Source organism: Hemitrygon akajei, chromosome 12 (assembly GCF_048418815.1).
Source record: "Hemitrygon akajei chromosome 12, sHemAka1.3, whole genome shotgun sequence".
NCBI classification, from domain to species: domain Eukaryota; kingdom Metazoa; phylum Chordata; class Chondrichthyes; order Myliobatiformes; family Dasyatidae; genus Hemitrygon; species Hemitrygon akajei.
Window position 1 is genome coordinate 44,833,123 of NC_133135.1, and position 27,975 is coordinate 44,861,097.

The 27,975-nt window shown below is 42.9% G+C and overlaps 1 long non-coding RNA gene across 1 annotated transcript; it reads right to left on the reverse strand.

Moving 5' to 3' along the window:
- Nucleotides 1-279: 279 nt before the first annotated feature.
- Nucleotides 280-27,821, reverse strand: LOC140736960 (uncharacterized). The gene is made up of 3 exons (XR_012101030.1): nucleotides 27,752-27,821; nucleotides 729-837; nucleotides 280-530 (listed from the first exon to the last, which is right to left on the reverse strand). It is a non-coding gene; the product is annotated as an uncharacterized lncRNA (long non-coding RNA).
- Between the last annotated feature and the right edge of the window lie 154 nt (nucleotides 27,822-27,975).

The following is a 27,975-nucleotide window of genomic DNA, read 5'->3' on the forward strand; positions in this document are numbered from 1 at the left end:
ACTTTAGTTAATTTTACTTTCTCCCAATACTTATAAAGGTGGCTTGGAATTATGTAGATATATTAATTTCAGTATTTTCAGCATTATGTTATACAACTGAACTTTCTAATGGAGCTGAATATGTATCACAATAATAAAATACAGAATCAGAATCAGGTTTAATACTACTAACTTATGTCATGACATTTGTTGTTTTGCAGCAGCAGTACATTGCAATACAAATAAAAAGCTAGAAATTACAATAAGAAATGTATATATGAAATTAAATAAGTAGAGCAAAAAAAAGAAAAAAAGTGAGGTAATGCATGTAAGTTTATTGTCCATTCAGAAATCTGATGGCAGAGGGGAAGAAGCTGTTCTTAAAATGTTGAATATGTGTCTTCAGGCTCCTGTACATCCTCCATGATACAATAGTAGAAATGAAAAGAAGACGTGTCCTAGGTGATGGGAGTCCTTAATGACAGATACCACCTTTCGGAGGCATCGCCTTTTGAAGATATCCTCGATGCTGGGGAGGGCCCATGATGGAGCTGCAACATAGGAGCATAGAATATAGCAAACCTACAGCACACTTCTGAGAGCTCAAGACCCAAAATAGTAAGTTTGACTCTTAACTGACATCCTGGAAAACCATTTAATTCAGTTGGAGGAGGCGGTTGGCAATTAAAAAGCTATGATAAATTTTCATCACCATGAATGATGTCAAAAGCACAAGCAAATTTCCTTACCATAACAGTAGAACACTGGGCATTGTCAATAACCAAGAGTAAAATAGTCTTCATTTTTCAGCTATTTTTAAAGTTGTAAATCTTGTTTTATCTTCAAGCTGGATTGCAGCTGAAGTGAGAAGGAAATGGATTAAAGTGTTTTGTTATTGAACATAATCTTTCAAACACAGAAGTAAATAGTGATTGTAGAATAAGTAAAAGTGATGGTATAGTAACTTGTCTCCCTCTCCTCTCTACAGATTTCCTCCTTATCTATCTTCCCCATCCATGCTTTCCCCCCACGGAAGAGGAAATGTGTTTAGAGAATTCCACATGTAATGATTCCTTAAAATGATTCACTGATCTCCTGCCTATATTGATTTTGCAACAATCAACCCTTGGCAAATATTACTATTCTTCCGCCTGTGTATTCAGTTTATACTGTTACGAAAACCCCGTAACCAGGTAACTTACCAGCAAAGATAGATGGATCAGCTGAGTCGGATGCTACTATTTTCAACCGTTTTATTCAACAAGGGCACAAACGTATGGTTAATACAAAACATTCAGATCATCAAAACTCAATCTAAAACACCGGTGTAATAATAATCATTCAAAACACAAGCTCGATCGTCGTCTAGGGGTAATGTAGATTTTATATCGTTCACTGGATAGCTAAAAGTCTTTTAGATCACGGCAGTTTCACTTAGTTGTCGGCGGAAGTGTCGCGTTGGTGCACGTTTAGTTAGAAAGACAGAGAACATGAAGCATTTACCCGACAGGTTTTCCAACCTGTAGGAGGTAGTCGGAAGTCTCGTTGGGGGAATGGACTCTCATCTGTGGCTTCCCCTGTAGCTAGGCCGTCTTCCGTGGTGAAGTCGCCAATCCCAGGCAAGGGAAGGACGCACACGAACCCCACCACCGGCTGTAGCTATTAAAACGCTGTCGCAGGATTTCTAGCGTTTCTCCTTCGTGCATCTCCTTGGTGCATCTGAGGGTCCTCCCCTCAGACCCGCCTTTATACTTCTTCACGAGATCGCAGGTGTCAATCAAGTTGCAGGTAATGCGATCTCTCTCTCAACCAGCCCACTTTGCCCGAGGGCTTTTCAGGTGGTCTCCATGAGACAATAGTCAAAGTCACTTTTATTCTGCTTCTTGGAAGAACGTGGTCTTTCGCACTTCTCTCTTTCTTGGGTCAGTTGACCCCCCTTAACTAGAGTTCTTGCGATTTTCACAAAGGAGGGGGCCAACGGCATAACACTTCCCCCCATAATGGGTTTTTAACCAGCGGTTAAAAACAGGTTGACACAGGAATTTTTTTTTTTTTTTTTTTTTGAATCTACATACTACACAAGCTTTTCTCTTCACAGAGTACTACTGTTATACATTCAAGTCAGTATCTAAACAGGTAACAAGTACAGTGCCCCTTTTCTTTAATACCTTAACCTCATGTGCCCTACTAACGCCTGGTAGCATCAAACTTCAGCTCAATAACCACCTTATTTATTTGCTTTCTTCAGCAACATAACTAAGGAGGTGTGATCTTAGCTTACATACATCTACAAAGGTTCATGCAAAAGACAAATTTTTATGCTACTTTCAAACTTAACAGTCAAGCTTCCATGGGTGTTGTCTTTATTATTCACATACTTTGTCAAAATCCCTTAAAACCGGCTTCTGCTATTTTAAAAATCGCGTCCCCATTAACCCTCGCCTTTTTTCCGGTTAATTCCCTCGTGGCGATCTTGGGCACCCTGGCGAAATAGGCTTTTGCCCGCTCCTTTCATAGGAGTTATTTTATCAGCGTGTTCCAAACTTAGACCACCCAATTCCTTAATTTTAGGCAATTTGTTGTTTTTCTCTTCAGGACCCGTCATGCTATTAGTTTCCAATTTAAGATCCGCAAGCGATCTCGCTTTGTTCAGACAGCATTTCAAATTCTGCCTTTTCACACCACACTCTGGAATAACAATAGCGTGTGGGGCCCCTTTATCTTCCAACTCAACCTGTAATGGATTCACAGGCTTTGTGGTACCAAGCCATTGTCTCTGTAGCCTGGTTGCTGCTTTTGATATCAGTCCAGCCTTTAAATTTTCTTCATTCAATTTGGGAACTACACATCCCCCTTTCCCTTGAGTTCCGTGACTAGGTTCAGCACCATGTGTATCCCCATCTTGGACACACTCAAACGGGACATTGGCCTCTTCCAGGTTTTCAACACCCGTACCTTTTTCAAATTCTAACGTCCCCCCCTCCTTCCAGTAACTCTCCAGGCAGCCCCCTGTTGGGGAAGGCGCAACCCTGCGAGCTGAAACAACCTCCTCGGCCATGTCAGCTGACTTCTCCACAGCAAGGATACCCTTCTCCTCTAAGACTGCCCTCATTTCACTCTCGGGACCATCGAGAACATCTTTAGAACTCTCAACTTCTCCAAACAATTCTGCCAAACCAGACAGATCAACCACGTCCAACTCTGGACGTTTTAACAGCTTTATCCGTTTCTCATCTTTATTTCCTACCTCTAGGACCTTTCTCTTCACTAAGGGGGGAGCTATCTCCTCGCCCTTACCCCCTTTTACTTTACTACCTTCCATTTTACCACCCTCTGAACCCTCGTGGTGTAGGGTCGGTAAAAACGTCTGGGCCAATTTCAAACTGCGCGCGGTCCCAGTCGCCGCTCTCGACAGGCTGCGAGTGACCGCGCATGCGCGATAGCTCGGGGACTCCATGGGCGGGGCCTCAACTATCAGGGCGGTTACCATCTTCCCACCCGCGAGGTCATTACCCAACAGGAGGTCCACGCCCTCCCCCGGTAACTCCGGCAGGACTCCTAGCTCCACAGGTCCCGACACCAACTCGCAATCGAGAAAGACCCTATGCAAAGGCACGACCGCGGTCTGGTTCCCGATACCTCTCAGGGCTACCTCGCCCGTGCGAGGGCCGAAATTTAACACATTACGGCTGATTAACGATAGTTCCGCCCCCGTGTCTCTCCAAATTCGTACGGGGATGGGGGGGTCCCCTTCCCTCAAAGACTCGGTTCCTTCGGAACTAAATGTCTCCCGCCCCTCCGGTACTCCATCTACCTGGGGCCCTCTTGTCAACTTCCTGATGACCACTGCACGCCCGATAGGGATCGCTGCTCTCTCCCTCTCTGGCTCCTTTCTCGGAGCAAAGCATTTTGATGCAATATGTCCCACCTTTCCACAATTAAAACAGTTTAAACCAGGAGATCTCCAGGTTTCCTGTCTGTTATCCTCACTTATTGTGCTAGCTCCCGGCGGAGTTTCTCCCTTAGCCGGCGGACTTTCCCTACCATTCCGACGGTCTCTCGGGTAACTTTTTGGCGAGGAAAACTTTGTCTTGTGGGTTAGGGCATATTCATCTGCGAGCCTAGCCATCTCTGAGATGGACTGATTCGTCCTCTCATTTAAATACATTCGGATCTCTTCCGGAACGCAACCTTTAAATTCCTCACTCAAAACTAACTCCCTAAGACGCCCATAGTTCCCGGCCACCTTTTCAGCTGTGCACCAACGGTCCAAGAGCACACCCTTTTCATGGGCTAGCTCTGTATACGTTTGATTCCACCCTCTTTTTAAATTTCGGAACCTTTGTCTATACGCCTCAGGTACTAACTCGTAACCTCGGAGAATGGCCTCCTTTACTTGATCATAATTCCCGTCCCTTTCTGTGGGCAGCGCGGCATATACCCGCTGTGCTTTTCCTCGTAACACACTTTGTAACAACGCCACCCATTGCTCTCTGGGCCACTGCTGATTCCCTGCCACCTTTTCAAAGAGCAAGAAATAACTATCAACATCCGTCTCCACGAACGGGGGGACCAACCTCAACGCCCGACTAATATCAAACCCCTTGAGTTCTTCGCTCTTGCTTTCGCCTGTCCAGCTCCAATTCATGGTTCCTTTGTTTCTCTTTCTCTTCTGCTTCTAGCTGCTTTATTTTAAACTCATGTTCCAGCCTTGCTTTCTCCAACTCTGCCTGATTTGTCCCACTCACTAATCTCCTTTCGGGAATATTTTCCAAATCCTCAGCTGTAAACACCTTCTTCCCAACGTAATGCTGTTGTATGACCCTTCGCACTTCCTGCTTTTTCATTGCTGGCTTCACCGCTGTGAGGTCTAATGCCTGCGCCAAACTTACTAAGTCTGATTTTGTAGCTTTCCATAGCGCCTCTACCGTCGGTTTTCTCCTAAATTCCTGCACATCCATCTTTGCTGGTTTCTCGTCTGGCTACCTGCGTAACCAGATTTAAGTTTGGACTTACAGCCCGATTCACTGACCCTCCCATTTGGTTTCAAATCCGGGACGAGAACCCCACTTGTTACGAAAACCCCGTAACCAGGTAACTTACCAGCAAAGATAGATGGATCAGCTGAGTCGGATGCTACTATTTTCAACCGTTTTATTCAACAAGGGCACAAACGTATGGTTAATACAAAACATTCAGATCATCAAAACTCAATCTAAAACACCGGTGTAATAATAATCATTCAAAACACAAGCTCGATCGTCGTCTAGGGGTAATGTAGATTTTATATCGTTCACTGGATAGCTAAAAGTCTTTTAGATCATGGCAGTTTCACTTAGTTGTCGGCGGAAGTGTCGCGTTGGTGCACGTTTAGTTAGAAAGACAGAGAACATGAAGCATTTACCCGACAGGTTTTCCAACCTGTAGGAGGTAGTCGGAAGTCTCGTTGGGGGAATGGACTCTCATCTGTGGCTTCCCCTGTAGCTAGGCCGTCTTCCGTGGTGAAGTCGCCAATCCCAGGCAAGGGAAGGACGCACACGAACCCCACCACCGGCTGTAGCTATTAAAACGCTGTCGCAGGATTTCTAGCGTTTCTCCTTCGTGCATCTCCTTGGTGCATCTGAGGGTCCTCCCCTCAGACCCGCCTTTATACTTCTTCACGAGATCGCAGGTGTCAATCAAGTTGCAGGTAATGCGATCTCTCTCTCAACCAGCCCACTTTGCCCGAGGGCTTTTCAGGTGGTCTCCATGAGACAATAGTCAAAGTCACTTTTATTCTGCTTCTTGGAAGAACGTGGTCTTTCGCACGTCTCTCTCTCTTGGGTCAGTTGACCCCCCTTAACTAGAGTTCTTGCGATTTTCACAAAGGAGGGGGCCAACGGCATAACAATACTAAAAAATTACATTTAATTTTTGTTATTTATAATTAATTTTCCTTTATTTTGATCATGATAACATTTTGTTCCAGTTGTATTTTTTCCTACCACAATACTGAGTCAGTGGCGAGGAAGGCAAATGCAATGTTAGCATTCATTTCAAGAGGTCTAGAATACAAGAGCAGGGATGTGATGCTGAGGCTTTATAAGGCAATGGTGAGGCCCCACCTTAAGTATTGTGAAGTGTTTTAGGCTGCTCATCTAAGAAAAGATGTGCTGACATTGGAGAGGGTTCAGAAGAGGTTCACAAGGATGATTCCAGGAATGAAAGGGTTATCATATGAGGAATGTTTGCTGGCTCTGGGTTTGTACTTGCTGGAATTTAGAAGGATGGGGGGAGGGAGAGGGAGGGGACCTGATCTGATCTGGAATAGGAACGAGAGGGGATCCGGAAAATGAACTGCAAATGGAGGGTTCTGGTATGTGGGTTGGTGAGAGGAGGTTGGAATGAAGTTGAATCCAGATCTGGAAAATGGAAAAAGAAACATAATATTGGAGTGATTTCCAGTGATAGAGAGGAAGGATGGGATTTTTTTTTGGGGGGGGAAGAAGTAAAGAAGACTTCAAGGTATTGTTTAAATTTGACCTGGAACAGTCTTCTATCAATCTCATTAAATTAACCACGGAGTTAAAAATGTCTATAGGGGCTATAGGGAATACAGATTGTGCTTGTACTCTAAGAGGAGATAATGTCAATTGTTTGTAAGGATAAGAAACAGTGGGAGAAGGCATTATGTTTGAAGACATTACTTGGCAAAAAGATAGCATCTATGTTGCCTTATGAAAATTGAGGTTTCGGGGTGTTATAATGGGTCTTCTGGTGGAGATTTTGATAGAAGAGGTTAAATCTCATTTATTGGGAAGCAAGGTTATGGAGATAAAAAGATTGCAAGTTTTCAGAAATGGGGAAAGGATAGGTAGTTTATCTATATTGATATATTTTGATGAGGTGAAGCTCTCTGAAGTTAGTTTTGGGTATGTTAGTTATGATGTTTGAGCTTATATTTCACCTCTACCTAGATGTTACAAATGTCTGAGGTTTGGGCATGTTGTGGCAGTATGTTGTGGGAAACTAAGTTGTAGTAAGTGTGACGGGGAACATAAGTATGAAGATTGTGAAGGCATAAAATTTAACTGCTGTAATTGTGGAGAAGAACATAATGCAGCTTATAGACAATGTGAAGTTCTTAAGAAGGCAGCTGAAGTTCAACAGGTTAAAGTACAGTTAGGTGTCTTATGCAGAAGCCTTGCAAAGATGTTGATAAAGTATTACCAGTCAGAGAAGCATATGTTGGCATCAGTTCTCTTTCTAAAGATAGTTTATGAGTTGATAAAATGAAGTTTATGATGTTTATACTGCTCAGACATCTAGTTGTACTGAGAAAATTAAAATTGTTGTGAAAGCTGCTGAAAAGTATATTTGTATAACTGGTGTAATGTGGGCAGCTGTAAACAAAGCTCTGATGGGTGGGATATCTGCAGTTCAGTCTCCTTGTGAAGGTACATAATGGGATTAAGAGTATCTCAGTGGAATGCGAGAAGCCTGATTTCTAATGGTCAAGACTTTAAGAAGTTTATTTCTGATACACCAAATTCACCCAATGTTACATATATCCAGGAAACCTGGTTGTTACCAAATTTCAGTTTTTCTTTGCAGGATTATATTGTAATTAGGCGTGATGGGTTAGTTGGTCGAGGGGGTGGTGTTGCAAGTTTTATAAAGAAAGGGAAAGGATAGAGAGTTGTGGATATGAATGAAGTGTATCAGGGACATAGTCAAAATACTAGATTCAACAGGCAGAAGTGTTAAAGTGGTAAATTTTTATGACTTGAGCAAAGCTTTTGATTGATTTGTTGGAAAGTATATGTAGCTCTAGCTCACTAAGAGTTGTATGGTGTGGAGATTTTAAGGCATATAGTTCACTGGTGTTGTTTGCAGATGATGGTAATGGTTTTATTGTAGAAGTTTTAGACATTTTACATCCTGTTTGTCTTAATGATGGGAGGAGTATGAGATTTAACATTCATAATAGTTCTGAAACTGCTATAGATCTAGCTTTAGTTTTGAACATTCTGGCTGGAGTGGGTGAGTGGGATGTCATGGGAGATAAACATTGGGAGTGACAATATTCCTATATTTATAAGCTTGGATTTGGATTTACATAGGGGACAGGAGGCCACTCTTAGGTGGTGAAATTTTGGTAAAGCAAATTGGGAGCAGTTTAAGGTTTAGTGTGATGAACGTTTGTCAGGGTTGGATGTGGATTTCTGCAATGGGTTATGTCACATTATTCAAACTGCAGTGGAAGTGATTCCTATTAAAAAGATCATTAATAAGAAAAAGGTTGTTCCATGGTGGACTAAGGAGTGTGCAGAGGCAATTAGGGAGAGAAATAAGGTGTTTAGGAAAGTTAATAATGTCACTCGGAGATTGATACTAATATATAAGAGGGCATAGGCCATGGTGAGGAAAGTGATGAAGGTTGCAAAAAAGGTTTACTGGAAGTCATTTTGTGATAGTATTGAAAGGAATATTAAACTTGGAGACATTTGGGGAATGATTAAGAAAATGAGGGGATCTACAGGGCTAATTAAATTCCAGTATTGATTGAAGAAGGTAATACAATTGTTACTGAAATGGAGAAAGCTGAGTTACTGGCTCAATCATTTGCTGCAATTCATAATCAAGATAATCTGAGTGAAGAGGCTAAACAATGTAAGTATAAGGTTCTAAGTGAACACCCTGATGTGTTGGAAGCAAGATAGTATTAGTAATGTAGAGTTTTCCTTGCATGAATTTAAGAAAGCTATTAATAGTACAGATCAGACAGCTCCAATAAAGGATATGTTATTGTATTGTTTAAACATATGGCTGACAACTCTCGAGATAATATTAAAATTCTTGCATCATATTTAGAGTTTAGGCCATCTTCGCCCCTTCATGGAAAATGGATGTAGTAGTGCCTGATCTAAAACCTGGGAAACCCTTCTAGTTATAGACCAATATCATTAATGTCTCACTTGTGTAAGCTTATGGAATGTATGGTAATAGAGTGGTTGGATTATATTTCAGGGGAAAAAGAGGTAATCAGAGTTTTATCAGAGTGGATTTCAAAAGGGTAGAATGACTTTGGATGCAGTTTTGTGTTTGGAAGATGATATTAGGAAAGCACAGATAAATAAAGAAGTTGTAATAGCAGTATTTCTGATATTGAAAAAGCATATGATGTGTCATGGAAGGAAGGGTTTTAGATTAAATTGTGGAAATTAGGATTGAGAGGAAGGCTATGTAATATTTTTGAATTTTTTTTATTTGTATTGTCTGTGCAGGTAAGGTAGATTTGGGCTTCTATGAGACAGATTGGGACCTCACAAGGCAGTATTTGTAGCCCTTTATTGTTTAATATTATGATTAATGATATTTTCTCTGAGTGAGGTATTGGCAAATCAGAAGCTCAGGGTTGGTGGGGCTAAGAATTAGGGGATTACAGTAAGACTTGTGGATAATGGGCATAGGGGAGATATCTTTTACAGAATACATGAAACTGTTGGATTGATGGGAGAATGGGATAAAACAAGAAGGGAAGGAATTGTATTGACTCGACCTAGAATTGGGCATTCCTTGTATTTTGTTGGAAAGCATCACTCTGGGATATGTAGGTTTTGTCATCATTATGAAACAGTTGAACACATCCTTTAACAATGTAAAGCATGTAAGGTTGAAAGAAAGCAAATGCAGGCTGCACTACTATCTTTAGGGGTTGATAGTTTTCTTTAAAAAATTTTACCTTTACGGAAATGAAATTAATTCACAATAGTCTTTCACTATTTACAATCTGTAGGGCTTTTAGGGGTAATTTAGTTTTCATTTGATAAATAACTAGTCAAGTTTTTATTTCACCACACTTCAGTCCAGTTAGTGGTGGTAATGCACCTTTAAGTTGGACTGCCAACCACCATTAAAAGTCAGGAGATATTTCAGGTGACTTTAGAAAAGATTCTCAAAGTATCAGTATTCACATCTGAGATTGCTGCTATTATTTCAGTCTTGGAATTAGTTGAACTATTAGCTACTTCTGTGATCTGATTTGCTCTTGGTCTTGATATCTATTAAAACAGCTATTTCAAATTGTAGGCCAGATATTCTTGAGATTGTACATCATCTGTTGTGGCAGTAGGGACTAGATCCATGTATACATTTCTTATGGGTTCCTGCCCATGATGGGTTTTAATGGAAATGAGGTGGCAGACGCCCTTGCCAAGCAATCATTTAAAATTAAGGATATAAATGTAGTAGTACCTTTGCATAAGAGGGAGATGAAAGCCATAATTAAAAAGTCTATTCAATCGGTGTGGCAACAAAGTTGGGACAAGAAAAAGAAAGGATGGTGTTTGTATAAAATTCAGAGGATGGTGGGAACTCAGCTGGGAGATGGGTATAGAAGGAGGGAAGGTTTATGTGCTAGTTTACGCATTGGACATGCCAGATTGAATAATTCCTTGTTCAGAATTAAGATGCAGGATACAAGCATGTGTCGGGTGTGCTCGTCAAGAAAGACTGCGGCATATTGTTTGAATGTAGTTCCAATAAGGTGCAAATGGAACATCTAATTGCTAAATTGTGATCTTTGGGACAGTCAAAGTTTAACATTAAAAGTTTGTTAGGATATCACTGCCATTGTAATGTATAGAATTGTGTATTTGATCTTCTTAAAAACTTTAGACCTTTTGTTATTGAGTTTTTGGGGGCAGGAATTTAGTGAATATAGTATATACTTCCTATCCCTGCTCCACAGTCCAACTCAGTAGGTGGCGGTAGTGTACCATGCGTTGCTCTGCCAACTGCTATTAAACTACGTACAAGAACAAGAAAGCTATAGTGAGTGGGCAGGGTTAGAGTGGGAAGAGTTAGAGGCTTTAGCTCAGGCTTTGAGGAGTGGAGGTCAAGGTGATGTTTCTGTTAAGTTCTCTTTTCTTTCTTCCTTATTGCACAAGTAGAAGAGTGGGAATGGAATCAGGGCAGTGGTGTACCGCTGTATGATGTGGGAAGTCAGGGAGACCTCCAGTATCTCTGTTCACTACATCTTTGAGAAGTGCATCCAACTGCAGCTCCTTCTGGATCATGTTAGAGAATTGGAGCTGAAGCTGGATGACCTACCGGTTATTCAGGATACAGAGTGTTCGAGTGACAAGAGTTACAAGGAGGCAGTTTCTCCTAATTTACAGGACTGTTAACTGGGTCAGAGGGAAAAGCAACAACAATCAGTGCAGGGTATCCCTCAATAACAAGTATATTTGTTTTTGATACTTTTCAGGGTGATGACCTAGCAGAGGAAAGCTACAGCTGTCTGATTGTGTAGCTTGGAAGGGAAGAGGGGAGAAGAGGTGAGCAGTAGTGATAGGGGATTTACTGGTTATGGGAGGCAACATACCAGTCTGGAATGAAGGGTCAAGGACTTCTAAATCAAGTCCATAGCATCCTTAAAGGACAAGGTAAGTAGCCAGAGGTTGTGGTCTAGGGCGGTATCAATGACATAGACAGGAAGGGTGACGAGGTCCTACAGAGTGAGTTCAGGAAGTTTGGTACTAAGATAGAGGACATACCTCCTGCATTTGCTCTAGATATAACTTCAATGGCGTTACCAGTTTCCTTCATCTTCATCACCATTTGTCATTCAATCTCTCCTAGACTGTCACAGATCTTGTTCTCTCTGCTCCTTCCTCACCCTTGTAATTCTAAACTTGTATCATGTCTAACATTTCACTGCTAGTCATTGAAAGGTCATCAACTTGAAATGTTCTTGTTTATCTCTATCCAAAATTTCCTGCCTCACTTGCTCCGTATTTACAGCATTTTGTCTTTTTATTTTGGATTTCTAGCACAAGTTTTTCTTTAGATAGAATACTTTGACAAAATGTTTGCTTATCTGAATGTGGCTCCATGCCATATTTTAATGTGCTGCTATTTTGAAACATTATGGAATATTTTACTCTGTTGAGGGAACTGTATTTTACATGAAAATCAAATACATTCAGAATTGGAGCAGTGGTAGGCCAATCAATCCATCAAGACTACTTTTTAAAATTTTAATTAAATCACTGATATCTAATTTAGCCATTACTCCATATTCCTATTACTGGCAATAAACTTCCATTCATTTTCCTACCACTTATCTATCTACCTCTACCTTTAAAAAATACAAAGACTATGCTCACACTTTGAGGAATTCTTCCTCAAAGTGTTGACCATAGACTTTATATTTTGAGATGGAAAATTAAAATGCCTCCTATCTTAAAGGAGCATCCTTTTATAGAGTATTGTGGTTATAGCTAGCATGCCAAAAACTTTTGCCTATTACTGTATTTGTTAACGTGGAGCAGAGAGAGAGTTTGTAAACCTGGCAGGAGGAAATAATATTGGGAATGGTGAGGGTGAAGAAATGTGGGAGGGGAGTGGGACAGGTGGCAGAGAAGGAGTGCCAGTTGGGGAATGGCACGGGTGCAGACACACCCAGAACTGAGACACCAGGCAAGGCCATTTGATTCCAAACAATTGCTTTATTGATCATTATAGAATGTCTCTCTGGTGCATTCCACTTCCTCCCCTTTCCCTTCCCTTTTCCCAACCACAATTCCTCTCTCCCTGCCCCCTTCCCACTCAGTCCACAGTAAAAACCCATATCAGTATTGGGTTTATCATCACTCACATGTCATAATTTTCTTTTTGCGGGAGCAGTACAGTTCATACATAACAGTATCAGAGCACTGTGCAAGTCTTGGGCACCCTAGCTAAATGTATGTGCCTGAACTATTACACAGTACTGTATACAACCAGTAGTTATTAGTTCCAGGTTCTTCTAGAAGACTCAGCATTCTCTCCATATCCACCTTAACAAGATCTCTTGGGATCTTGTATGTTTCAATCTAGTCCCTCTCCCTCTTTAACATTCCAGTATGTCCACTTTTCCTCATAAGTTAACTTACCCATTCTAGAGACTAGTTTAGTAAACATTTTCCCAATAGCTTCCAACATATTAATGTCATTTCTTAACACTCCTGAAGTAGTCAAACCCTCAGATAGTTAAATCATAACATCCCCACTTTTGAATTCATTTCCATTAGCAATAAATGACAATGTTCTGTTTGATGTCTTAATTACTAGCTAGACAATATGCTACCTTTTGAGAATCAAATAGTAGACACCAAAGTCCCTCTGTATCACAGATCTTTGAAGTCTCACACCATTTAGGTAGTTTTTTAAACATTCACTGGTAAAATGGGAAACTTCATATTTTTGATTCTTTGCCTGTGTTGATTGCTTAATTTTGCCAGGAATGAGGATGGATTTTCCTTTGGTGTTAATTAGAGCCACTTGGGGGTTTGTTACTAAACTGAGCTCCTTCATTCATATAGCAGACTAGTGTGTCCTGTCATTTTATGAATGCGTTTAGATTTGAATACTTTCTTGGTGATATGAAGACCATGGAGAAAATTTAGAGTGATTGCTATAGCTGGATCAAATTTCTGTAGTTATCACAATACTGGAAATGTCTCTCTTAGGACTTAAAATGCAACTTGAATGTACAGTAGCAAAATTTTAGACATTTAGGCAGACACATGAACAGGTAGTCTGTAGAGGGATATGGACCTCGTGCAAGCAGATGGGATTAGTTTAGAATAGATTAATGTTGTGGTCAATGTGGGCAGAAGAGCATTTTCTTGTTCTGTATTGTTCAATGCAACAGTGTTTAGAAGTGGGTATTATGATTAATGATGAAACACAATGCATGCATAAATTTAGATTAATCTATGCTTGTTACTAGGATTTTTCATATAAGGAGGGTTATCAGTCTCTTGAGGAAATTGTTGTTTTGTGCAGAATGTGCATACTTGAAAATGCGAAAGAACACAAGTTTCAAATAGAGGCTGATCATGTCACGAGGTGGGGACAAGGGTGCTGGGAGAGGACCCACAAGCAGGACACAAATACGTCTTTCTTAGGTACAATAAAATAGAGTTTATTACTCGCTACACAGAAAATTGGGAAATCAAGGAGGACAAAGAAGAACACGAACCTCGGACTAGGGGACTAGGAGCTAGGATCGCCGCGGACCTGGGACTTGGAAGCAGGGAACTGGGATCGCCGCGGCCATGACTTGGACAGCGGGAACACAGACAGCTGCGGACCTTGGACTTGTGGATGGGGGAATACGGACAGCCGCGGACCTTGGACTTGTGGACAGGAGGAACACGGACAGCCGTGGACCTTGGACTTGGACAGGGGGAACACGGACAGCCGCGGACCTTGGACTTGGACAGGGGGAGTATGGACAGCCGCGGACCTTGGACTTGGACAGGGGGAGTATGGACAGCTGCGGACCTTGGACTTGGACAGGGGGAACATGGACAGCTGCGGACCTTGGACTTGGACGGGGGGAGCATGGACAGCCGCGGACCTTGGACTTGGACAGGGGGAACATGGACAGCTGCGGACCTTGGACTTGTGGACGGGGGAACACGGACAGCCGCGGACCATGGACTTGTGGACGGGGGAACACGGACAGCTGCGGACCTTGGACTTGGACAGGGGGAACATGGACAGCCGCGGACCTTGGACTTGTAAACTGGGACCTTGATTCACCGCCGCCGGACACTTGGATACCATGGATCACTGCAGCCAGAAACGTGGACACCAAAACACAGGACAAAGAATCTTGAACCAGGACTCCTCCTCCAGATCAGGCATCGAGCCGGAACTCTTCTTTGGGGGGTAGACACAGACACTGGGCATGATATCGAGCCAGAACTCCGCCTTCCACTCAGGCACTGAGCCAGGACTCTTCTTCGGGGGATAGACACAGACACTGGGCATGATATCGAGCCAGAACTCCGCCTTCCACTCAGGCACTGAGCCAGGACTCTTCGAGGGGTAGACACGGACAAGGGGCATGAACGTCGAGTCAGGACTCCGCCTTCAGCTCAGGCACCAAGCCGGACTCTTCAAGGGGTAGACACGGACAAAGGGCTTGAACGTCAAGTCAGGACTCCGCCTTCAGCTCAGGCACTGAGCCGGGACTCTTCGAGGGGTAGACACGGACAAAGGGCTTGAATGTCGAGTCAGGACTCCGCCTTCAGCTCAGGCACCGAGCCGGGACTCTTCGAGGGGTAGACACGGACAAGGGGCATGAACGTCGAGCCAGAACTCCGCCTTCCATTCAGGCACCGAGCCGGGACTCTTCTTCAGGGGGTAGACAGAGACACTGGGCATGATATCGAGCCAGAACTCCGCCTTCCACTCAGGCACTGAGCCGGGACTCTTCGAGGGGTAGACACGGACAAGGGGCATGAACGTCGAGCCAGAACTCTGCCTTCAACTCAGGCATCGAGCCGGGACTCTTCTTCAGGGGGTAGACACAGACACTGGGCACGATATCGAGCCAGAACTCCGCCTTCCACTCAGGCACTGAGCCGGGACTCTTCGAGGGGTAGACACGGACAAAGGGCTTGAACGTCGAGTCAGGACTCCGCCTTCAGCTCAGGCACCGAGCCGGGACTCTTCGAGGGGTAGACATGGACAAGGGGCATAAATGTCGAGTCAGGACTCCGCCTTCAACTCACCCCTGGTAGATTGACCTTGCCCGGACCCACTCTGGCGACGGAAGGTGAATTGCTGGTACTCCGATGCGGGCTGGATCACTCTGGCGATGGAAGGTGAATTGCTGGTACTCCGATGCGGGCTGGATCACTCTGGCGACGGAAGGTGAATTGCTGGTACTCCGATGCGGGCTGGATCACTCTGGTGACGGAAGGCGAATTGCTGGTACTCCGATGCGGGCTGGATCACTCTGGTGACGGAAGGCGAATTGCTGGTACTCCGATGCGGGCTGGATCACTCTGGCGACGGAAGGCGAATTGCTGGTACTCCGATGCGGGCTGGATCACTCTGGCGACGGAAGGCGAATTGCTGGTACTCCGATGCGGGCTGGATCACTCTGGCGACGGAAGGCGAATTGCTGGTACTCCGATGCGGGCTGGATCACTCTGGCGACGGAAGGCGAATTGCTGGTACTCCGATGCGGGCTGGATCACTCTGGCGACGGAAGGCGAATTGCTGGTACTCCGATGCGGGCTGGATCACTCTGGCGACGGAAGGCGAATTGCTGGTACTCCGATGCGGGCTGGATCACTCTGGCGACGGAAGGCGAATTGCTGGTACTCCGATGCGGGCTGGATCACTCTGGCGACGGAAGGTGAATTGCTGGTACTCCGATGCGGGCTGGATCACTCTGGCGACGGAAGGTGAATTGCTGGTACTCCGATGCGGGCTGGATCACTCTGGCGACGGAAGGTGAATTGCTGGTACTGCGATGCGGGCTGGATCACTCTGGCGACGGAAGGTGAATTGCTGGTACTCCGATGCGGGCTGGATCACTCTGGCGACGGAAGGGGAATTGCTGGTACTCCGATGCGGGCTGGATCACTCTGGCGACGGAAGGTGAATTGCTGGTACTCCGATGCGGGCTGGATCACTCTGGCGACGGGAGGTGAATTGCTGGTACTCCGATGCGGGCTGGATCACTCTGGCGACGGAAGGGGAATTGCTGGTACTCCGATGCGGGCTGGATCACTCTGGCGACGGAAGGTGAATTGCTGGTACTGCGATGCGGGCTGGATCACTCTGGCGACGGAAGGCGAATTGCTGGTACTCCGATGCGGGCTGGATCACTCTGGCGACGGGAGGTGAATTGCTGGTACTCCGATGCGGGCTGGATCACTCTGGCGACGGAAGGTGAATTGCTGGTACTCCGATGCGGGCTGGATCACTCTGGCGACGGAAGGTGAATTGCTGGTACTCCGATGCGGGCTGGATCACTCTGGCGACGGGAGGTGAATTGCTGGTACTCCGATGGGGGCTGGATCACTCTGGCGACGGAAGGTGAATTGCTGGTACTCCGATGCGGGCTGGATCACTCTGGCGACGGAAGGGGAATTGCTGGTACTCCGATGCGGGCTGGATCACTCTGGCGACGGAAGGGGAATTGCTGGTACTCCGATGCGGGCTGGATCACTCTGGCGACGGAAGGCGAATTGCTGGTACTCCGATGCGGGCTGGATCACTCTGGCGACGGAAGGCGAATTGCTGGTACTCCGATGCGGGCTGGATCACTCTGGCGACGGAAGGCGAATTGCTGGTACTCCGATGCGGGCTGGATCACTCTGGCGACGGAAGGCGAATTGCTGGTACTCCGATGCGGGCTGGATCACTCTGGCGACGGAAGGCGAATTGCTGGTACTCCGATGCGGGCTGGATCACTCTGGCGACGGAAGGCGAATTGCTGGTACTCCGATGCGGGCTGGATCACTCTGGCGACGGAAGGTGAATTGCTGGTACTCCGATGCGGGCTGGATCACTCTGGCGACGGAAGGTGAATTGCTGGTACTCCGATGCGGGCTGGATCACTCTGGCGACGGAAGGTGAATTGCTGGTACTGCGATGCGGGCTGGATCACTCTGGCGACGGAAGGTGAATTGCTGGTACTCCGATGCGGGCTGGATCACTCTGGCGACGGAAGGGGAATTGCTGGTACTCCGATGCGGGCTGGATCACTCTGGCGACGGAAGGTGAATTGCTGGTACTCCGATGCGGGCTGGATCACTCTGGCGACGGGAGGTGAATTGCTGGTACTCCGATGCGGGCTGGATCACTCTGGCGACGGAAGGTGAATTGCTGGTACTGCGATGCGGGCTGGATCACTCTGGCGACGGAAGGCGAATTGCTGGTACTCCGATGCGGGCTGGATCACTCTGGCGACGGGAGGTGAATTGCTGGTACTCCGATGCGGGCTGGATCACTCTGGCGACGGAAGGTGAATTGCTGGTACTCCGATGCGGGCTGGATCACTCTGGCGACGGAAGGTGAATTGCTGGTACTCCGATGCGGGCTGGATCACTCTGGCGACGGGAGGTGAATTGCTGGTACTCCGATGGGGGCTGGATCACTCTGGCGACGGAAGGTGAATTGCTGGTACTCCGATGCGGGCTGGATCACTCTGGCGACGGAAGGGGAATTGCTGGTACTCCGATGCGGGCTGGATCACTCTGGCGACGGAAGGGGAATTGCTGGTACTCCGATGCGGGCTGGATCACTCTGGCGACGGAAGGTGAATTGCTGGTACTCCGATGCGGGCTGGATCACTCTGGCGACGGGAGGTGAATTGCTGGTACTCCGATGCGGGCTGGATCACTCTGGCGACGGAAGGGGAATTGCTGGTACTCCGATGCGGGCTGGATCACTCTGGCGACGGAAGGGGAATTGCTGGTACTCCGATGCGGGCTGGATCACTCTGGCGACGGAAGGGGAATTGCTGGTACTCCGATGCGGGCTGGATCACTCTGGCGACGGAAGGTGAATTGCTGGTACTCCGATGCGGGCTGGATCACTCTGGCGACGGGAGGTGAATTGCTGGTACTCCGATGCGGGCTGGATCACTCTGGCGACGGAAGGGGAATTGCTGGTACTCCGATGCGGGCTGGATCACTCTGGCGACGGAAGGTGAATTGCTGGTACTCCGATGCGTGCTGGATCTGGCTTGTCATAGCGGCGGCGGCGACTTGCAAAGGCTTCTTAACACTCTCGCGCCGAACGGCTAAAGCCAGGGGCTTATAAGCTGCCGGTTCGGGTCGAGGGTAGATTACCTTGATTGCCAAGCTCAAGGGACACGTGAAACGGAATTAGAAGGGAACAAGGGGTCAATGGTCTGGATCACAACCTAACTAAATTTAAAGGAGAACCGATCCGGACCATGACATATCACTTAGTGAACCATAGTAGGCTGTCTGATTCCTGGTGATTGACTTAATTAGTGGCAGATGCACACTAAGAAAAAAAATTCCATTGCTTTTGGGAGCAATTAGTTTATTGCAGGGAGGTAGCTATTTAAGGAAGTCTTAGTAATTAAATAAAGGAAATTCTCAGAAGGAGGAGTATATATTAATTCATTCGCACTTTACCTTGCCTCCCAACACAAAATTAGGACTGGGACAAGCCACAAAAATTCCAGATGCCAAGAAACCAGAAGACTGGAACACTGAGATGGATGGTGAATAGAGTACAAAGTGAAGATTTGAAATGTTGATTTTTTAAAAAAAATTGGTGAACATCTTTCCCCTTAGATTACAACTTCTTATCAAGCTATTTTTTCATGTTGAGAAGCACTGAAGGTTTTGAACATGGATCCCAAATGGGATGATGGGACAGGTGAGATGTTGAGATTTTCATCAGTGAGAGAGGCAGGAATATGCTCATTTAAAAGTGGTGTATGGAACCATTTTTTCCTCTGGCAGTGGGCCTTTGGAATTTGCTGCTCCAGAGGGTAGCAGAGACTAGATTATTGGAGATGTAGATAAAAGTCAAAAATAGTTCAAATTTTTGAAAGATACAGGGACTATGGACAACTGGATTGAAGAGGAGCTGAAGCAGCATAGATCATCCATGATCATGTTGATTGATGGGGCAGGCTTGAAGAGCCAAGTGCCTTAGTCCTGCTCTTAATTCCTTGTTCTTGAGAATATATACTTAATGCACAAAAGAGATCCAAATGAGTTGTAATGAGAACACTTTCTGTACATCTCCAGCAAATGAGATGTTGCACAGGGAAAATGATTTCAGGAGAATGCATTCCTAAAGAAAATATTTTGGATTAGGTACCAAAATCAACTCTATGCTCTTGATTTTGAAGGAAACAATATCTTAAAATGAGATTACGTGAGATGCCAGAGGAATAGATAATTGGGCTTTGCAGCACAGAAATGGGTATTTTGACCCAACTTGCCCATGTCAACCAAGATGCCTATCTATACCAACCCTATTCACCTGCACTTGGCCCACAGCTCTCTAAACTCTTCTTACCCAAAACGTAGCAAGACATTTTTATTCTTGTACTCAAGTACTCTTGCAATTTCAACCTATTTAACATTTTCCCTCCTAAGGAAGTTTGGAAATAATAACACGTGATTCCTTAACAAGTTGATGCCCTTTAGTATCCCATAAATCATAGCCCACCAAGCCAAAAAGGTCTTGTTTATTGGTTCTCTTAGTTTTGTATATATTAACTAATTTTCAATCTACCCCAGTAAATTCTCCCCAATTCCTCGTGCATGAACCTTATTCATAACCTCACATGAGGGACCATTTCGAAAAATTTGGAAAATCAAGTACACCATAACCCATGGTTCCCATGAGATATATTCCTAAGAAATTCAGTATATCAGTCCATATTGACTCTGTGCCTCCACATTATTTCCCAATAAACTTGTACAGAATCCTTTAAGATTGCAACCTCTTCATCACTCCCAATGTCAGCTAGCAGGTCAATATTTCCACGTTTTCTTTGACCTTTCTTAAATAGCAGGGTCACATTTGCTACTTGCCAATCTGTGGGCACTTTTCCAAAATCTATAGAATGTGAAAAGAGCTTTGCCTCCTTTATAACCCTGTCTTTAAAAACTATGGATTGCAGACCGTCAGCTCCTTGGAATTTATAAACTTTCAGGTTTAAAGTACCACATATTTTTGCTAAGCCTACACAAAAACCACTGAGAAAATGCATTTAAAACATCCTCTGTAAGGAATCTGCCTCAATTTGCATCTGGTGGGAAATTCACCTTCTGGCATTTACTGCTCTTCTAACATGGTGTAGTGTAGATTGATAGTAAAGCCTAATTATCCAGATTATAGATCAGTTGAGAAGAATAAATATAGGGATATCCACAAAAAATCCAATAATTCTCTCAAGAAACAATTCTGACCATTTTTATATGAATTACCAATTAGCATTGGCACTCTGGGTTGCTATATAACTTTCAGGTAATATTGTACAGCAAAACTGCTTTCCACTTCGGGTTAGTATATAGTGCTTCCTTATCTGAAATTCCAAAATTTGAAAACAGAAAATCACAATTTTTTTGAGTGCTGACATGTCACAAATGGAAAATTCCACAAGGCACTGGGAAGGTTCTTGGGCAATGCACCGTTCTCTCACCCCACAGACAGTTCTGAGAAGTGGACCTCACATATGGAATGAATAGAAGTTAATGGAAAATTGGATAGAATAAAAAATCAAGATCTCAATCATTTATTGAAAGAGTGGATTCATGAGGGTAAGAGTGAATTTATGTTGCTAAATGGTATGTTGATAATGAAATAAGCAAAGCTATATCATGATGAACTGTGAAGGTAATTGTGAATATTCGGCTGGCTGGTTGCAGAAATTTAAGAAAAGGCATGGCATTAAATTTTTAAGACTTGTAATGATAAAGCATCTGCTGATCACAAAGCAGTAGAGAAATTGAGTTTGCCAAAATCGTCGCCAATGAAAATTTAACATGCTGAACAACTATGTGATGAACAAGTTTAGGTCAGACTGCTTTCCGTTAGAACATAAATTCAGAGTTATAAATTATGGAAAGCCCAAGCTATCTTATGATATATTCAAAATCCAAAACACTTCTGGCACCAAGCATTTTGGATAAGGGGTACTCAACCCATATGTTTATAATAAATTTACTTTGAACTTCAATTCCTGGTCAAAATTTTGCTGAGACCTATTGTTCTTTCTAGTTTTTAATGAGAACTGAATTTGCATTCATGGTCATTCTCTTGTTAAATGGTCCAATGTTTCCTGTTAAGTATTACAGTGAATGGAAATGAAGTACTCAAGAATTGCCTTAACGCTTCTCCAAAATATAGCTCATGGTTGGGCTAAATCCCTGAAGGAAAGTGCTGACCTTAATTGAGCAGTGGATGTTCATCCCAAATCAAGTGATCTTGTGTCTGGAGAAAGCTCATGAAGATCTATTGCTTTTTGCTAGCAAGGGGTTTCACAGTCAATTACTTTTTAAATGAAATTGGAATATATTGGAGGTATTGACATTGCAGCATGGGGTTTGATATTATGGCTTGTGTCTTTATGGACGAGAATAATAATTTAGAAAATGTAAAACTAAACAAGGCCTTTATTTCTCATTATCTCTCAACATCATCTCTCATTCTAGCACTTGATCCAAGGATCTTCAGGTTATATCTATGTACTTTGTGATACTAGGCCCTACTTAATGTTTCTTGCACTGCTACCCTTCCACAAAGCAAGTTTGAAACCTCCACTACTTCTTGGTGGACGGTCCTATGCAAATCAGTTTCAGTAGCTTTTCATGATAGTTGGTATATTCAGTAAATTATTCAAAGTAAATTAAATAACCGAGGTACATATGTCATCATGTACAACCCTGAGATTTGTTTTCTTGCAGGCATACACAGTAAATCCAAGAAACTAAATAGAATCCATGAAAGGCTCCACCCAATAGGGCGGGCAAATAACCAATGTGCAAAAGGTGACAAACTATGTGCAAATATGAAAATAATAATTAATTATAAACAATAAATATTGAGGATATGAGATGAGTCCCTGAACGTGAGTCCATAGCTTGTGGGAACAGTTCATGTTAAGGAGAGTGAAGTTATCCCTGCTGGTTGAAGAGCCTGATGGTTGAGGGGTAATAATAGTTCCTGCACCTGATGGTGTGAGTCCCATGGCTCCTGTATCATCTTCCTGATGGCAACAACGAGAAGAGAGCATGGTCTGGGTGGTGGGGGTCCTTGATGGATGCTGCCTTCCTGCGCCAGCATTCCATGTAGATGTTCTCAATGGTGGGAAGGGCTTTACCTGTGACGAACTGGACCTTATTCACTACTTTTTGTAGGATTTTATGTTCAAGGGCATTGGTGTTTCCATACCAGTCAGTGCACTCCCTACCACACATCTATAGAAGCTTGTTGAATTTTCTAGATATCATGCAAGCTTCTAAGGAAATGGAGGCACTGCTGTGCTTTCTTTGCTTGCATGCTGACCCTCTCCAACTCTGATCACCCAATGATGACTGCTACATGGACTTCCAGTTTCCTCTTCCTGAAGTCAATGATCAGCTCAGCTCTTTTGTCTTGCTGACATTGAGAGATGCTGTTGTGGCAACACTCAGCCAGTTTTTCAATCTCTCTCATTTCTGCTGACTTGTCACCACCTTTGATTCAGCCAGTGACATTGGTGTCATCAGCAAATTTGAATATGGCACTGGAGCTGTGCTTAGCCACACATTCATAAGTGTAAAGTGAGCAGAGCAGGGGGCTAAGCACACGGCCTTGTGCTGCACCTGTGCTGATGGAGATTGTGGAGGAGGTGTTGTTGCCAATCCAAACTGACTGAGATCAGCAAGTCAGGAATTCAAGGATCCAATTGCACAAGGAGGCTTTAAGGCCAAAGTCTTGAAGCTTATTGATTAGTTTTGAGGGGATCATAGTATTGATAGGGGCATAATGGCTTAAGTGCAGAAAATTTAAATTTGACCATGGGTGGCAGTTTCTAAGGAGTTGGGGGAAGGATGAATGAAAATAGTCTGTGACATTACTAAAGCATTCATGTATTCAGATAATTATTTGAGACATATGTTTTGTATTTAATATTAACATCTGAAATATGTTAAGTTTAGGAAGCTGCCAAGAAGGGTTTAACAGTGATCAGAAGTCCAACATGTACCGCAAAACAGTTGAGTTTTTTTTTAATAAGCAGCACAGCACATATTCTTCACAAGGGAAGACAAGATCAACTTTTTTGAAAAAAATAAAAATGCTGTAAATGGAAGAATTCAGTGTTCAGAGAGGGCACTGAGTGAGAATAATCATTTTTTAAAAGGCAGAAATGGCTGGATATGTTGGAAAGATTGACAAGTTTGGTTATACAGTGGATAATTGGCTCATATATACTGAGCTATTGGAACAGTAATTTGAAACAAATGAAATGGCTAATGAGAAGCCAGTGCCAATTTTGCTAAGTGCATTGGGTTTAAAGGCATACAGTTTGCTCCAAAGTTTGACTGTTCCAACCAAACCTGCAGAAATGAGTTTTCCTGACTTTGCTAAAGTGATGCAGGAACATTTAGAACCAAAGCCATTGTTGATTGCAGAACACTTCAGGTTTCATAAGCAGAATCAAAAAGAAAAGGCGTCCATTTCAGTGTACGTGACTGAATTGAAGAGCGTGTCTGAGCGTTGTGAGTTCAGTAATGGGCTTGTTACACTAAGATTATTTAGTTTGTGAAATCCTAAAAGAAAGCATTCAAAACCTGCTCCTAACTAAAGCATAACTTGCATTTTAAAAAGGCAGTCGAAATCACAGTATCAGTGGAAATAGCAGACAAAGATGCAACTGAGTAGCAATCAGGAATGAAAGTGTGCGTGAATAAAATTTGCAGCTTCTAAACAGAAACCAGCCCAGCTGAACAAATTGTGTTACCATTGTGGCAGGGGTTCCCATTCACTAAACAAATGAAGGTTTAAATGCAGAAAATGCAACAAAGTAAGTACACATACAAACAGCATGCCATGCAGACAAAAATAAATGGACTGCTCAGGAGAGAAAAAGATGAAGTCAGTTTTGAAAATAAAACTAATCTGTATGCAGTTGATGAAAATTCTGGTAATGATGAGAGTGACACAGAAAAATCAAATCTAGAGATGTACGATTTGAAAACTAACGAGACAAGCAAAATGGCTTGCATTAAAATGAATGGCAAATTCATTGAAATGTATTTGGACACTGGCTTGGCTGTTTCAGTCATTCCACAAACTGAGTCTGCACAGCAGTTCAAACATACAAAACTGAAGCCTGCAGATATTCAACTAAGAACTTGCACTGAAGAAAAGAGAACTCCTGTGGGAAAGACATCTGTAACAATGAAATACAACAACCAACAAGCCACATTGAACATGTATGTGGTAAAAACAGGAGGACCAGCATTGTGGGGCATGATGGGCTGAGACTACATCTTGATTGGCGTCCATCCACAATTTGCCTGCCACATCCTCTGCAATGAAGCCAATTGAAAATCAATTAAGAAGTGTACTGAATGATGCCTCAACTGCCTCCTGAGTCACTGGAGATATGAAAACAAAAGATTTGGCAGATGATGTGGATGAGGAAGCCAAGAGGAGAGATCAGATCGTAAAGGGAGCAATAGAAGGATTATAAGAGAATACTCCAGTGAGCTAAATGGACCTTCCCAAAATCAAGATGCGCAACTAGAAGAATAAATGGGAGGGAAGAAATAGAAAGACAGAATATGAATGTGAAAGAGTGAAGGAATGTGAGAACAAAAAAGAAAGGGATTAAAGTAGATTCAGAGAGAGAAAAGAAGAATTAAGTGCCCAGAGCTGTCAGAACCACTTTCTGCAGTCTCGGAGACAATTCCTACAATCACAGATGAATCCCTAGAATCTAAATTTGTTTCACAGCCACAATTCTCACCAGCCAAGCAGAGAGACCTCCCTTGTCAGAAAAGACATTTTCCCACATTAGTAAGAAAGCCTCCACAGTGATTAAAACCTTGGCCTGAATGGGACAATTTAAAATTTACTATGCTGTGGCTGTCTGAATATAGTATTTACATTATAATATACAGTGTATATAATTGGGATGTATTCTCCATTGAGTTGGTTTATAGCTAAGCAGGCAAAAGTGAGTGTTTAATATTTCAGTAATAATTGAGTAATCGTGTATGTCTATGTATCTTTGATTAAGCATTCTTGTTCAATTAAATTATGGGTTATATGTAAAAACATGTTAATTGCATGTGTCATTACACTACCACATGATACGTGTGCATCTCACTTAAAGATGAAGTAAAACCTGTATTCTTGGACTCCCGTGTTTTCCTTTGACTTAGTTTAATGCTTTGAAAATACAAAACAGAACATAAACCATGTTGACTTTTGTCTACTTTATCATGTACCTCCAGGTATTCCAAAACCGCATCTCTAATAATAGACTCCAGCATCCCCAACACTGGTCAGGCTAACTGGTCTATAATTTCCTTTCTTCTGCCTTCTTCCCTTCTTAAAGGCTGGATCGACATTTGCAATTTTCTGTCTTCTGTAACCATTCCAAAGTTTGGTAATTCATGAAAGATCATTTTTGTGCCTCCACATCATTTTCCAGCAGTCTGATATCCACAAGATAATATTTTGCTATATTATCTTCTCTCCCTTTTGCTTTAATGCTGTCTTTGACTTGTCAACCACGGTTGCCTCATCCTCCCTTTAGAATATTTCTTCATCGCTGGGATGTATTTACCCTGTGCCTTCCATTTTTCCACCAGAAACACCAGCCATTGTTGTTCTGTCATCATCCCTGCTAGTGTCACCTTCCAATAAACTTTGGCCTGATTCACTCTTATGCCTCTAATTCCATTTACTCTAATTTAAAACTGTAAATGGCTCCAATATCTAAGTAGATAACAGCATCTGCTTCCAAACAGAAAGCAAGTTAACCACTTGTATCAATTCAGAAAAGCCAAATTCATGTAATTAGCAATACTTCTTTACAATGTGTAAGCATAGTGTATTCGTCTGATTGGCTATCACATGATATACTGTGAGCTGAGGAGATTTCCGAAATTAATTTTGGTACAAGTGTGTTTGCTCCTCCCACATTTGCAGTTGAAGTGGTGATGAACTTCCTTGAAATCCTGCAGTTGTGACTGAGTGTCTTGTTATACGAACTCTGCTGCCCCAAAACCCGATCTTTAGTCAACTTCTGGTACTATGGTACTTTGCACTATGTACAAATGTTTTATTTCTTAAAAGTAACTTTTTGTTTTTGAATCATTTGGGTTTGTAGGACAAAATAGCAACCTCAAGACAATTTTTTTTAGTGAAAACCAACATTTTTTATTTACTGATTTTTCAAATACCATCCTGAAACCTGAGCTCTTTTTCTCTGGATAATCAGAGATGACATTTTACTATTTGTCCACAGGATAATTTCCAAGGCTGACTTTCTATTCCATCATGATGATCAAGCATTTCTTAATACCTTGTCAATGAAACCAAGAGATTGAGTCAGCTTTCCTCTAATAGCTACTAGTTTTCCTACTTCTATAAACTGCCCATATATACAATGCAGGTATCATTCCAAGTCCTCCCTTCACTGATAACTGGAGTTGTAAATGTACGTATATTAATATGACTCTCAAAGGACACATTATTTTTGACTGAAATGCAATGAACCTTTGGAAATTTACATCCTGGATGATTGTGGAAGCTCTGTCATTGATTGCGCTCAAAATTCTGTATGATTGATTTTGGATACAAGAGAAATTTGGAGAAATGGAAATGGGGCAAACTTGAAGGATTGAATGGCTTACTGCTCTACTATTTCTTAAACTATTCTTTACATAAAGCATTGTACGCTTGAAGTCTACCAAAATGTTAAAATAAGTCAATAGCTTTAGCAGGGTTGATAGGTGCACCAATATGCTCTGAGTACCTCAGAAAATAGATTTTGCAATTTCAAAGTTCAACTTCTGTTTTAAAAGTTGCTTTATGTGCTCTTTATTTGTAAAGTAACTCTATAGCATGATTTATTTTCAGCGTATCCGCAGTTTAAGATGTTATAAATAAATGCTGCAAAGTATCACATTTTTAAGGTTTTCAGTTTTGTAATCTTTGGATTTCAATCTTCACAATGAAACAGTGAATTGTGAAATGGTAATCCAAAACATAGTTAAAAATAGATATGCAATGGCATAAAATATCTTTGTTATCTCAAGCTAATAACCTTGGTCTTGGATCTTTTTCATGACAATAGCCCATTGACCTGAAATTTTGTTTCTCTCTCTTATCTAAATAGCAACATCACCAATAATGTATTCCTCCCTTAGCACTGCACTGATGCCAGCCAAGATAAATGCCTTACAAAGAAAGATATTTTTTTCTTTTTGGAACAAACCTGATTTTATCAGCACAAGCTCCTTTTCTTTTCCAATAGTTCCTCTCATTTGCTTCTCTAACTTTCCTGTCAATATAGAAGAAAAATACAGAACAGAATTCAAAATGTTGTACTGCTAGGTAGAAGTAAACATCTGTCATCACTTCAGAAACTTTTTTGAATCAGATAACGGTCAAAACTGAGCAGATTGTACTTGTGGGCAAACTTGGGTTGATAATTCAAGT